General features: G+C 36.6%; 2 long non-coding RNA genes across 3 annotated transcripts; one reads left to right on the top strand and one right to left on the bottom strand.

The window, feature by feature from the left end:
* Positions 1-5,123: 5,123 nt before the first annotated feature.
* On the top strand, positions 5,124-7,231 carry LOC131542185 (uncharacterized). The gene is made up of 5 exons (XR_009271677.1): positions 5,124-5,217; positions 5,921-6,016; positions 6,173-6,307; positions 6,424-6,488; positions 6,573-7,231. It is a non-coding gene; the product is annotated as an uncharacterized LOC131542185 (long non-coding RNA).
* Positions 7,232-9,762: 2,531 nt separating this feature from the next.
* Positions 9,763-12,613, bottom strand: LOC131548228 (uncharacterized). Of its 2 annotated transcripts, none has more exons than XR_009273108.1 (4): positions 12,512-12,613; positions 11,023-11,145; positions 10,759-10,922; positions 9,763-10,346 (listed from the first exon to the last, which is right to left on the bottom strand). It is a non-coding gene; the product is annotated as an uncharacterized LOC131548228 (long non-coding RNA). The 2 variants fall into 2 exon arrangements; XR_009273110.1 differs by lacking the exon at positions 12,512-12,613 and adding an exon at positions 11,243-11,369.
* Positions 12,614-13,390: the final 777 nt, after the last annotated feature.

Here is a 13,390-nt window from a genome sequence, read left to right as displayed (position 1 = left end):
CCGCACATGCGCAAAGAGCTGTCCTCCACTCAATCTGATCATTTTAACTCATTCTTGATGAATAAAAGTATTGATTTATTTTATTTCTTTCCCCAAAAATAAAATAAAAATCCTTACTGACCCAAACTTTTGAACGGTATAGTGTTTAATGTTACAAAAGCTTTAGATTTCAGATAAGATTTCAGATAAATGCTGGTAGATTTCAGATAACGCTTTATCAACTATTATGTCTCTGACTGAACTAAAAGACTGAACTGCTAGTTTTCTAGCTAACGTTAACGGTCGCTGAAACGTGCCTCGCTTAAATGACATCACAGTTGTTGCACATCACATTATTGGTTTCATCAACGCACATTCTTAATATCTACAAAACACAAACACTTACCAATAGCGAACTTGTTCATGCCAACACGACTCGTCTTATCTGACGGAAAAATGAGGCATCCGGCCGATTAAAGTTCGTTTGCTTGCTGGCGCGTAAACTTGTTCTTCGTCGGTACGTTAGTCCCCGCACATGCGCAAAGAGCTGTCCTCCACTCAATCTGATCATTTTAACTCATTCTTGATGAATAAAAGTATTGATTTATTTTATTTCTTTCCCCAAAATAAAATAAAAATCCTTACTGACCCCAAACTTTTGAACGGTATAGTGTTTAATGTTACAAAAGCTTTAGATTTCAGATAAGATTTCAGATAAATGCTGGTAGATTTCAGATAACGCTTTATCAACTATTATGTCTCTGACTGAACTAAAAGACTGAACTGCTAGTTTTCTAGCTAACGTTAACGGTCGCTGAAACGCGCCTCGCTTAAATGACATCACAGTTGTTGCACATCACATTATTGGTTTCATCAACGCACATTCTTAATATCTACAAAACACAAACACTTACCAATAGCGAACTTGTTCATGCCAACACGACTCGTCTTATCTGACGGAAAAATGAGGCATCCGGCCGATTAAAGTTCGTTTGCTTGCTGGCGCGTAAACTTGTTCGTCTGTAGTCCCCCGCACATGAGCAAAGAGCTGTCCTCCACTCAATCTCAACACGCCAAAGACTTGTACCCCACTCAATTTAAAATGGCAAGTTCATTCAAGCACCTGGAATTTGTGATTCATTGAAGTAACTTATGAACCTAAATTGGAAGATTGAAAACTCAAACAATTGAGTTGAAATGTCATAACACATTATTTTATGTCTGAGTTAATGACATATATAAGTTATCATAACTTTTTGATCAGATCATTTTTTACAGTGTGGTTGGAAAGTGATCATGTAAAAGTCCACACATTTACCATGTTTACGTAGTTTTAATGTAGTATTTGTAGTTAAAACACGGTATCCACAACACTTACCTTGTTTCACCACAGTAACTGTGTTTTTACTGTACTATTTGTAGTTAAAGCACAAAAACACAACATTTACCATGTTTTTACCACAGTAACGTAGTTTTAATGTGGTATTTGTAGTTAATCACATAACTTGCCATGCCTTTAATACTTTTATGTAAAAAAAATTTAATTCAATATTTTTTTGTCTTGCAGTTTCTTCAGATCACATACATCTCCATTTTCTACAACAGAGGTTCTCAACCTTTTGCAAGCTGGGCTCCCCCAAAGCTGGTTCATTGCAGTTAGCCCCAGTGCCCCCACACACACACACACACACACACACCACCCACACCACCTTGCATAGATAGATAGATAGATAGCCCCAGGCTATTATTTTTAGGCCCACATTATTATTATTATTATTATCATCAGTAGCGGTAGGTAGGCCTATTATCATTACTAGGCTATTGTTATAATTGGCAGTAGCACCAGACTTCTAATGTGAGCTTGCAGACATTATTATTATTATTATTATGAGTAGTAGTAGGCCTATCATCATTACTAGGCTATTGCTATATAATTATATGAGGTTACATGCTTTATTGTTGTTGTTGTTGTTGTTATTATTATTATCATCAGTATATTATCATTACTAGGCTATTGCTATAATTGGGAATTGGCACCAGACTTCTGATATTAATTTATGCTTTATTATTGTTATTATTACTAGGCCTAATAGTAGGCATCATCTGCTTTTTTTACAGAAGCTTGCAGGTAGGTGATGTTAATGTGAGACCTGAGCCTGCTTTGCCTTGCAAAGATCTTCAATTCTTGGCTGAATGTTTGATAAACATAGCCTCAAATCATCCTCGATTTGTGCACGATTGCGGTATTTCGTTTTGAGTGCAGTCATTTTTGAGAATCCTGCCTCACACAAATATGTCGACGCGAAAGGAAGGAGAATCTTCAAGATGTCACAGAGTTCAGGATATTCCTGCATCAATGCTGCCCAGAATGACGAAAGAGGGCAGGAGCTAAAGCAGAGGTGGGCAAACTACACATCCGGCCCGCCGGGAGATTTCATCCGGCCCGTGAGGCAGTTGGTCCAAAATAGTTAATTTGATGCGATGTCAGGGGGAAACGTGATTTCTACCGAGGGGAACGCTAGAGCCCTGCATTCCCTGGGCTTCGATCGGGCCAATTTTCACGGCATAGTTCAGATGCGGGCCGGGCCTGTTTTAGGCTTCTCTTTATTTTTATATTTTAGACATCCATCAATTAGTGATGAAAAAAATTGCCGCGCTGGTGGAAACAACACGAGACCGTGCCGTGACTGTGAAGAGCGGCTCGACGGTGTTTAGAGTCCCGCAGCAGCAGCGCGCGCGCCGTCAGCGCAGATGAAGAGTTCTGCTTCAAATACATGCAATACGCTGAAGCTTGCGGCAAAGCCCCAGCAAAAGTAATTACCATGAATGTGTCAGGGGGAAATAGTAAGGAGATATTTGAATTATTTACTAATAAACTAGTGTTTTCTGTGTCAGTGTCGCAAAGATGAAGATGATGATCCTGACTCTCTCCTCATTAGACGCGCCTTTAGAGAGAAGTGCATCTTCAATGATTACAATGAAAGAGTTTTTGTTATCGATTTGATTTATTTCGTTAAGTGGTAATTTAAAGATTTCTATAGATATATTTATCATGCATGTGAGGCATGTATTCGCTGACTTTCGGTTCATTTTTGTGAAGCCCTGTTCAAGACGAGACGGCGCATCATTGTTTTATTTATTTTATAAAGTTTTTTTAATATTGTGAGTGCACACAAATAAAAGTAGACCCTTTACAATTCCGAATGATGTATTACTCTTACCTTTATGAGCAAAAATTACGGCGTAAGTTGTTTTCATTTAAAAAAATGCAATTGATTGCACTGGCGCCTCCACGTCCTGCGCTTTAACTTCCACTCTCCGCACAAACTACTGGATGCAGCGCACATTTATCTAGGTTTAATGTTTAAACATTGTTATATGCTTGAACTGTTTTAGTATATCTATAGATTGTATTTTAGGCAAGTCATGATGAATGGAGAAGGCTAAACTGATCAAACATGGCTATGATCAGCTTGCCGGTCTGCCGCTGCTGCTTGGTCGTTACTTTAAGAAAGAATAAACTTATCTAACGAACAAAAAAATGCTCCAAACGTTTTTCTAAATCAACTTAATAAAAAAACGAAACGAAATTTCGAAAATTTCGCCATTACATACAAAACTGAACTATTTTAATAGCTGAAACAGTATAACGCGATTGCGATTTCGACCGAGGGGGATTCTACCGGAACGTGATCTGTACGGAGGGGGACAACAACCCACTTTCCAGGAGAAGAAATGCCAGTGTTGCCTCCTGCTCAGGGCACTGTAACTACCACGCTGCTAGTTTCAGTTTTGCTTGAAATATTTAGTCTGGGCGTTTAGTGAATGCCACTGTAATTTTTGTTTGTTTTTTACTTATTTTCATTCCGTTTTCTGTTATTAACTGCTAAATTTACAAGATTTATCGCATCCGTAGCAAATATTTTGAGGGGTGTTTTTGACAATTGAGAGCCACCAAATGCCGAATATGAAAAAACGAATATGACAGTTTCGGACCTTAAACTTTTGAGGCTTGCGCAGTTTCTCGAGGAGAAATCAAACAAATGAGCGCCGTTTTCTAAAGTCTGTGAGCGCAGCACACACAAATAAACTAAATTGACATACTGCAGTTAAATTTCAAAATGTGGTGTTTTTATATTTATAACATTTGAATACAGTTCAGCAACATACATCACACGACCTGACGACCAAGAGAGCTGACAATTGATCACTTAATTCACCATCACCTCACGATTGAAAATGTGACACTGATTTCATATGACAGTTCAACAAACAAGTTAATAATATTAAGTCACTTACATTTTAGACGAAATAATGACTGTTTTTGGTCTATTTTAGCAGCGAAAATAGATCCGATGAATCTAAAAGATCACGGCATAGCGCATCTCACAGCAACACTCAATCGTGTTTTGAATGATTCAGTGTTTTGAACGAATCGGTTGAGTCAAAGATTCAATGACCCATGCACAAACATCTGTCTCATTCTTGATGAATCGGCCGTTTGAACGAATCGTTTGAATGAACGACTCAATGACTCGCTTAATAAAACCGCTTATCGCCTGCATTTACGCTCACTATCGACAAACCAATCAAATTTGTTCAAAACTCTTTTTTTAAATCAGTCCAAACACATTTTAATTTTTATTCAGGAGTTATGTATATACAAAACTATAACTTTTTATGACAGTAGTTTAGTGATAAAAAAAATTAGCAAATTTTTTTTTTTTTCTTTTTTTTTTCCTTCCCATCCCGTAGCCTACTCGCGCCCCACCGGTTGAGAACCACTGTTCTACAACAACCTTTAGTGTCCAGCAACTGTTTAACAGCTTTCTCTCTCTCTCTCTCTCTCTCTCTCTCTCTCAGCTTTTCCTTGCCTATTTTTCTGAACTGTTATTCATAATTAATTTACACATTTTTGCTCTCTTTCTTCCTTTCTCATTTTCATCATGACATATTTTCAAAGCTCAGAATAGAATTTTGATCGATTATGTCAAAAAGCTGCTAATATTAACAGGTAACTTGTACTCGAAGCTCAGTGCTGAACTTGAAGAAGCTGCCAGGGAGGCTAAAGTCCTTCAAAGGTTCAACATTTTCTGTTTTCTTTGTTTCAGCTAAAAAGGAAGACCAAAGGAAGGCCTGTCGAACTCTTGTCTTGTTTGTGGAGAGGGATGAATTTGGCCATCTTGTGTGTTTATGGAGAAGACCAAAAGCTGCAAAGGCAAACATTTCCAATGGTACGTCTGTGTTGGTCTTAACCCTTTGACTGAACTTTACGGCAGTTACATTTTGCACAGCATTTGATGTTTCTTAAACTTTGGTTTACATATCCCACAGCCCCATCAGGAAGAGCCCTCAACAAAGTCTTACGCTGTCCGTGTTGATTTTTATTGAACACATCTATCTAAGCAAGAGTCTGGAAATGCTAGTTTAAATTGTCACGTGACAAATCAGATCTTCAATTAATTTGGCCAAATCAGATCACTATATATACTATAATGAGGACTACTGTATTTTAGCATCCACACCAACAAATGATAAAGTTCAGTTTATTATACACGCTGCAGTTAAGTTGTTGTCTGCCACTTTAAATGCTCAAGCTATTTAAAGTCAGGTGAATTCTGATTGGCTGTTTTTATTGTTCATCAGCTGGATAATTAATTCCAATTATATTGTTCCTCTGTCTTTTTAAATGTTAAAAAAATGAAAATAGATTCTGATGATATTGTTACTCTGTCATTAAATGTTAAATAGCTGCGGTATAGACTCATGTTTAAAATAATTCATATTAATATAGCTTTATACAGCTTTTTCTAAAAAAAACCTTTTCCTCATTTCGTTAAACTTAAATGCACAATTCTGCCTTTCTTTGCCTATTTCTCTTCATCTTAGTCCTTTACTCCCTCACTCACTCACACATTCTTTTTGCTCTGTTGTAAGGTAGAAACAGAGAGTTCGCATGATGGCCTTTTTCAGTTTTGTCAACTGAACGGCTGCTAGTGAGGGTCAGCGAGTTCTTGTCATGATGAGCCCTCGCCAGGTAAGGTTTGTAGAAAATTGTAATCAATATTTATTCATCAAATCCTCTGACCTGAATCTTTTGGTGAATGAACTTAAATATATCTGTCTTAATTTATATGTTTAACCAACAGCATTAATTAAACATGGGGTCAATAGATATTTTCTTGTTTTACAGCCAAAATGGAAGACCAAAAACACAAAGAAAATCAATCACAGCAAGCCAGTCAAACCAGTCCTGTTGGGAATGAACATAGTCTTCTTGTGCCCAAACAGAGAAGACAGAGAACTGAAAATTTGCACATTTCCATTGGTATGTATGTATTCAAGAAATACAGTTAAATGTAGTACAGCATTTGATGTCGATCTCTCAAAGGACTCTTCCAGTCAGCAGTTATCATTTTTCACATACACGTCTTTTTTTCATAGCTCCTAGAATGAGCAAATCAGCTGTGCATCATCTCTGGAATTTGGGAAGGAAATGAACGAATATGGTGAGTACTGACACCTGCACCTATTCACCAACACTATTTCTCTGGAGTTATCATTGACTTATTGTTTTGTCTGTTTGTTTGAAGGAGGATGAAGCCAGTTGATGAAGATATCAATTCAGTGGCCACCAAGTGCTGCACTGCTGCCTGAACCCATCAGATATCTGCTGTGAAGACTGCATTCACGAACAGCTCTACTGCGACAGCTCAGATGTTACGGCCCATAAAAGAAACTTACCAACTGAACAACTGCAAGATAGTGGTAGCCCATAGTGATAGCCCATACCTCCAACAACATTCAACAGGAATCAATGGAAAGTCCAGTGCAACAATTATAAATAATATTATATATTGTTTATTGATTTACAGCACCCTAAATGATTTTGTTCCTCCAGGACATCTGCACCAGGTGGTTTGTGAAGAAAGCACGGAGGACCATCAGACTCCAGCCACCCCAACCATGGACTGCTTTCACCGTTACCATCAACAGCACCCGCACCAGCAGACTGCGAGACAAGTTCTTTCCACAAGCAATCAGACTGAACTGAACTCGTACCATTAACAGCACACACACCCCACCAACCTCTTATGCACTGCACTCCATCACTTACACTGACTGGACTCTGACTCACTATTATTCCGCACCCTGACAATCTGTTTGCACTAATTCATACTGTACTGCACTGCAAAGGTATATGTGTACTGTGATTATTGTGTTTTATTATTGTTTTAATTTCGTGCTCTCTGTATAGTATAATATTTACCATATGTTCTCTACATGTATTGTGTGTGTGTGTGTGTGTGTATATATATATATATATATATATATATATATACATATATAGCTTTAACTACATATGTTGAATATATATTCAATATGTGTCATCCATAATGTCATGCTGCAGTTTGCACAGAAGACTTTCAAAACCTGTACGTGTTCATGGTATTGTGACAATAAAGTGATTTGATTTGAATTGGTCACATTTCTTTTGTTCGTCAGTACTGTAATGTGATGGATAACAACTGCAGATTGTTCATGAAATTGAAGAAGAAGTTTATGATAGGGACATGGACAAGCAAGCAAGAGGAAGAAAACCAGGAGAGATCTGATGAGAAGGAAACTGAATGTGATTCTATGATGCTCAAGACATTTCACCATGCATGCATTTGGGTGGCTTCATCTGATTATCTGATTTATATAATATGGTTTTAAATAACTATTTTTTATTTCTCTTGAATATGATTTGTCTTTATATGCTACTTTAGCTGTTTTTATGCTGTATCCTCCAGTAAAGTATTGCACATGGTGTTGGATAATAAAGTATGGTGAATATTCTGTATTAAAGATGTTGTTTGGTACATACACCATTTAATTTTGTAAACAATACATATAATTACCATGATTGTTTTAATTAAGCCATTATCATTAGGTCATATTAATGACTCTGTTACATTAGGGGAAGGCTGAAAGATGCATTAGAAGAGACTGCATGGACTAAATTGCTACAAGCACTTCATGCATACCTGAGGATGATTTACCAGGGAAAGATCAACATGAATATTATAATGAAGATGAGCATGTACATTACTGATGTCCAACACTTGAGTAGGACAAAGATGCAATTTTTTTGACAAGAGTTTTTCAAATTCAGGGTCTTTTATGCTATGATTCTTGGCAATGCGCGAATTGTATGACTTTGCACATAAACTACACACTGTCTGTACCTTGTCTTACTGAATGACACATTGGCGTAATACTGTAATAGTACAATGAAGTGTCACAATATGTATTGGTTGTTTAATTTGGTGTCTTTGTTTACTGTCAGCACTGTATTCTTGTTCTTGATCTAATTAAGTAAATGGAGCCCGTTCCAAATGGCGATTTTTGGGGTCCATTCTTATTCTAACTTGCCACAACTTACATAATGGCAAGTTGTTGAAAAGACAATCTAAAATAAATTTTCAGACATAAATGCAACTCAGCACAGTTTGTTGTCCATGATGAGAATAGATCTGTGTATGTTTTGCAGCCCTTCAATCCCCAGGGGCCCAGCAGACCCCTGGAAGAGCAGAAAAATGTAACATTTCAAATGGCTATAAATCAAAGTCTGATTATAGTATCAAACAGAAAATTGGCAAGACAACTACTTGTGCTATGTTTACTAAATAATGTTGGACACAGTTTTCAAACATATACGGAAAGGTGGTATAAAGGTGTTTAAAAAAGTGTTCTTAGTAAAATACCAAATTTCAGCCTGTCTCTTAAATATGTCATAGATGTTTGCACAATGAACATGTTTAGATATACATTTGTTCAAAAAAGATTGAAAATTTCCCCAATTCATTATTAAACATTTTAAACTACATTACCCATAAGCCTCTGCCATTCTATCCATTGAACACAAAAAAACCTATTTGTAGTTCAATGAAGTTATGCTTAGGGTTAGGGTTACGATCTCGGTAAAGAGGTGATTTCTCACGAAATAGCAACACTTAATTGTTAACTGAAGGTATTACTGACGCATTAATAACAGCAAAACGTACTTTGCAACATTAAGCGTTTTTTAATTTGGGTTAAAAGATAGTCCAATCACAGTGAGTTCTGCGAGCGCCAAGAGAAGTTCAAAGCCAATGGCAACCCAGTTGAGCAGAGGCGTCACACTTACTTGTCCATATATGGTCATCTTCCGGGTTCTTGTGGTGAATGGACCAATAACAAGATAAAGATTTATTTGTCTCTACTCAATATAAAACTGCAACAACAGATTGCATCGTGTGGTTAACCTAATTCAGCAATAGATTTGTTGATTACATTGATTTTTTATTAATTATTATTATTTTTTAAACAAGGGTGTAATGGTTTCCATTGTATACATTGTTTACACTAACATTAATTAATATACAATATTTAAACTCAAAGGTTTGCATATACATTCATTTGCTTACAAAAAAACTACAACTCTCATAATTATTCAAACAACATCAATTTTGCTTCTGTAACATTTACAATGTATTTATAGTGTATTAAAGGTATACAATTAATCACTTCTGTATTTCCTGGAAATGGACCCTGCAATCTTGTCAATCTTAGATGTGCCAGTTGAACAATAGGAATAATAATAATAATAATAAAAATATGAATCACACACTTTGTAGTCATTTCTCAGTGTTTATTGATATGTCAAACGTTTCCAAGACAAACATAGAACAGCATTCTCTCTCTAGTTTGTGTCACTATGAAAAAAAACAGAAAAAAAAAAAAAAAAGGTCGTGGCTTATGAAAATGTATCTGCAAAAACGTAATCAATTATAGTGAAATATAACAACTTAAATCAATGACTGATTGATAAAGTAATTAATGGGTACAACAAACATGTAACTAAAAAGTATGCAATAGAAGACCCCTTTAAAAAACAACTGTCTAACATTCAAAAAGAAAAAGAGAGTTTGTTTACAGAAAAACGTTATAAGATGCCAAATAATATTTTACAAACTGGAAGTTTTGAGCCTCCAATTGAAAAGACATAATTTTTTTCCCCTTTAATGAACAAATAGGCTAAAAATGTATCTCCTGTAATCATTGTTTCTTCTATTGTGACTATATGCAAGACAAATTAAAATGGTTGATAACAATTATAATTTTATAATTATAAAAGTCATAGTGATAGCGACAGAAGTGCTCACAGTAGAGATGGGAGTGTTGACTGTAGAGGAGAAATTAATACACGTAGACATGCTAAGACTGGACGTTGGCAGTAAAGGACTGAGAGCAGATGTGAGAGCAGAGAGAGAGACAGAGATGTGGAAGCTTTTGAAAAGGCTGATATTGTGGAGAGCTGATGGTGTAGTATGTGAGAAATCCTGCAACACAGAAAGAAAGAGAATTTATCACATGAACAATTAAAATATTGACAACAACAAATGGCAGACAACAACACAACTATAGAGCGTGCTTATAATAAATAGAATATTATTGTCTGTTAGTGTGGATGCTAAATGGTTTTCATTATAGTTATTGTTCTTGGTGTGAACAGCTTTAAGTGATCTGATTTGGCCAAATTAATTGAAGATCTGATTTTTCACGCGACAAGTTAAACTAGCATTTCCAGACTCTTGCTTGGACAGATGTGTTCAATAAAAAGGCAGACTGTGAGATGTGGACAGATATCATGTACTGCTGGAACGGGAAGAGACTGCGCCAATTTGTAAAGATTAATAAAGAATACAATTGACTTAATACAATCTTTATGATACAAACACTCTGACTACTTACAATTGGCACAATCTGCATGAGAGTTGAGGCAAAGGCCAATGACAGCAGGAGTAAAAGTCCTAGAACTTTGTAGGAACACACAGTGTATCATATGAATTTGCTGAAATTCTATGGATTATTACTACTTCAGCGTAAGACTTTGTTGAGGGCTCTTCCTGATGGGGCTGTGGGATATGTAAACCAAAGTTTAAGAAACATCAAATGCTGTGCAAAATGTAACTGCCGTAAAGTTCAGTCAAAGGGTTAAGACCAACACAGACGTACCATTGGAAATGTTTGCCTTTGCAGCTTTTGGTCTTCTCCATAAACACACAAGATGGCCAAATTCATCCCTCTCCACAAACAAGACAAGAGTTCGACAGGCCTTCCTTTGGTCTTCCTTTTTAGCTGAAACAAAGAAAACAGAAAATGTTGAACCTTTGAAGGACTTTAGCCTCCCTGGCAGCTTCTTCAAGTTCAGCACTGAGCTTCGAGTACAAGTTACCTGTTAATATTAGCAGCTTTTTGACATAACCGATCAAAATTCTATTCTGAGCTTTGAAAATATGTCATGATGAAAAAGAGAAAGGAAGAAAGAGAGCAAAAATGTGTAAATTAATTATGAATAACAGTTCAGAAAAATAGGCAAGGAAAAGCTGAAAGAGAGAGAGAGAGAGAGCTGTTAAACAGCTGCTGGACACTAAAGGTTGTTGTAGAAGATGGAGATGTATGTGATCTGAAAAAACTGCAAGACAAAAAAATATTGAATTACATTTTTCTTTACAGGCATGGCAAGTTGGAAGTCGTGGCCTAATGGTTAGAGAATTGGACTCGTAATGCAAAGGTTGCGAGTTCGAGTCTCAGGCTGGCAGGGATTGTAGGTGGGGGAGTGAATGTCCAGCGCTCTCTCCACCTCAATACCACGACTGAGGTGCCCTTGAGCAAGGCACCGAACCCCCAACTGCTCCCCATAAATGGCTGCCCACTGCTCCGGGTGTGTGTTCACGGTGTGTGTTCACTGCTGTGTGTGTGCACGTTGGATGGGTTAAATGCAGAGCACAAATTCCGAGTATGGGTCACCATACTTGGCCCGTATGTCACTAAAAAGTTATGTGATTAACTACAAATACCACATTAAAACTACGTTACGGTAAAAACATGGTAAATGTTGTGTGTTTGTGCTTTAACTACAAATAGTACAGTAAAAACACAGTTACTGTGGTGAAACAAGGTAAGTGTTGTGGATACCGTGTTTTAACTACAAATACCACATTAAAACTACATTACTGTGGTAAAAACATGGTAAATGTTGTGTTACTGTGCTTTAACTACAAATAGTAACATTACACAGTAAAAACACAGTTTTCAAAGTATGTTAGGTGTTGTGTACTGTGCTTTAACTACAAAGAGTACACAATAAACACAGTAATTATAGTAAAATCATGGTTAGTGTTGTGCTTTTCAAATAGTGTGCAGTAAAAACATTGTTAAATTTACATAGCAGACTATTTTATCCAAAGCTACTGTGGAAAAAACCATGGTAAGTATTGTGTTTACTGTGTTTTAACTACAAATACCACAGTAAAACGACAGTTACTATGGTAAAAAGTATTGTGGCCACTGGGCATTTAACAGCACTGTGATTACATTAGTTCAGAGGCATTCACAACTGATTTGTAAAGAAAACGTCAAACTGCACTTGCTTACACATTAATTGCAGACAATCAGAACGGTACCTTAAAAAACAAACCATAAAATAAAATAATAAACATACCTGGACAACGACGTACGGCGAATTGTTGGGTCACTCCTCCTTTTTTAATTAGTAACGATGGTAACGACAGTCAAAGGTCATTTGATGACCAGACAAACGAGACTGTCGTAATTTCTAAGGCTGCTAGAGGGCGCTAGATTTAAAAACGTAATAATAGGTCGTAATACGCTGCTTGCACAAACGACCTATGGGGTCGTTTTTCGGAGGAGGACAGTCTCCTAAAAACATGCAGTAAAGGCAGTGATGCGGTCAGGAACGAGGCGTAAACACTCTGATGCAGTGTTTGTTTCAGATAGAGATCACAATTCTGAACAGATAACTAAACAAAATAGCATGTAATTTACTTGAGGTTCTGACCAAATGTAAGTTGATGCAGTCTATTTATATATTTATTTATTTATTTTAATGATCTATTGCAAAATCTGCACCTCTTCTGTGGATAATATTATTTTCATAATGATCCTTACTCAAGCAGCAGAAGTTGGTGACAGTGTCCAAATATTACTGGCCTAAATATGCATGACTAGTTTTACATGTCACTGTTTATGACACAGGTCGTTCATCCTTTGCCGGGCCGTTAAAAAGAAGGGGGCATAACAGGCACCACTCCACTGGCTATGGTAGGCCCACCCCAGATTAAAAAAAAAAAAAAAGTATCTAAAAAAAATACAGTATATACAGTGAGGAAAATAAGTATTTGAACACCCTGCTATTTTGCAAGTTCTCCCACTTAGAAATCATGGAGGGGTCTGAAATTGTCATCGTAGGTGCATGTCCACTGTGAGAGACATAATCTAAAAAAAAATCCAGAAATCACAATGTATGATTTTTAACTATTTATTTGTATGATACAGCTGCAAAAAAGTATTTGAACACCTG

This window comes from Onychostoma macrolepis, chromosome 01 (assembly GCF_012432095.1).
Source record: "Onychostoma macrolepis isolate SWU-2019 chromosome 01, ASM1243209v1, whole genome shotgun sequence".
NCBI lineage: Eukaryota > Metazoa > Chordata > Actinopteri > Cypriniformes > Cyprinidae > Onychostoma > Onychostoma macrolepis.
Note: the sequence above shows the minus strand (reverse complement) of the source record. Positions and strands in the feature narration are given on the sequence as shown.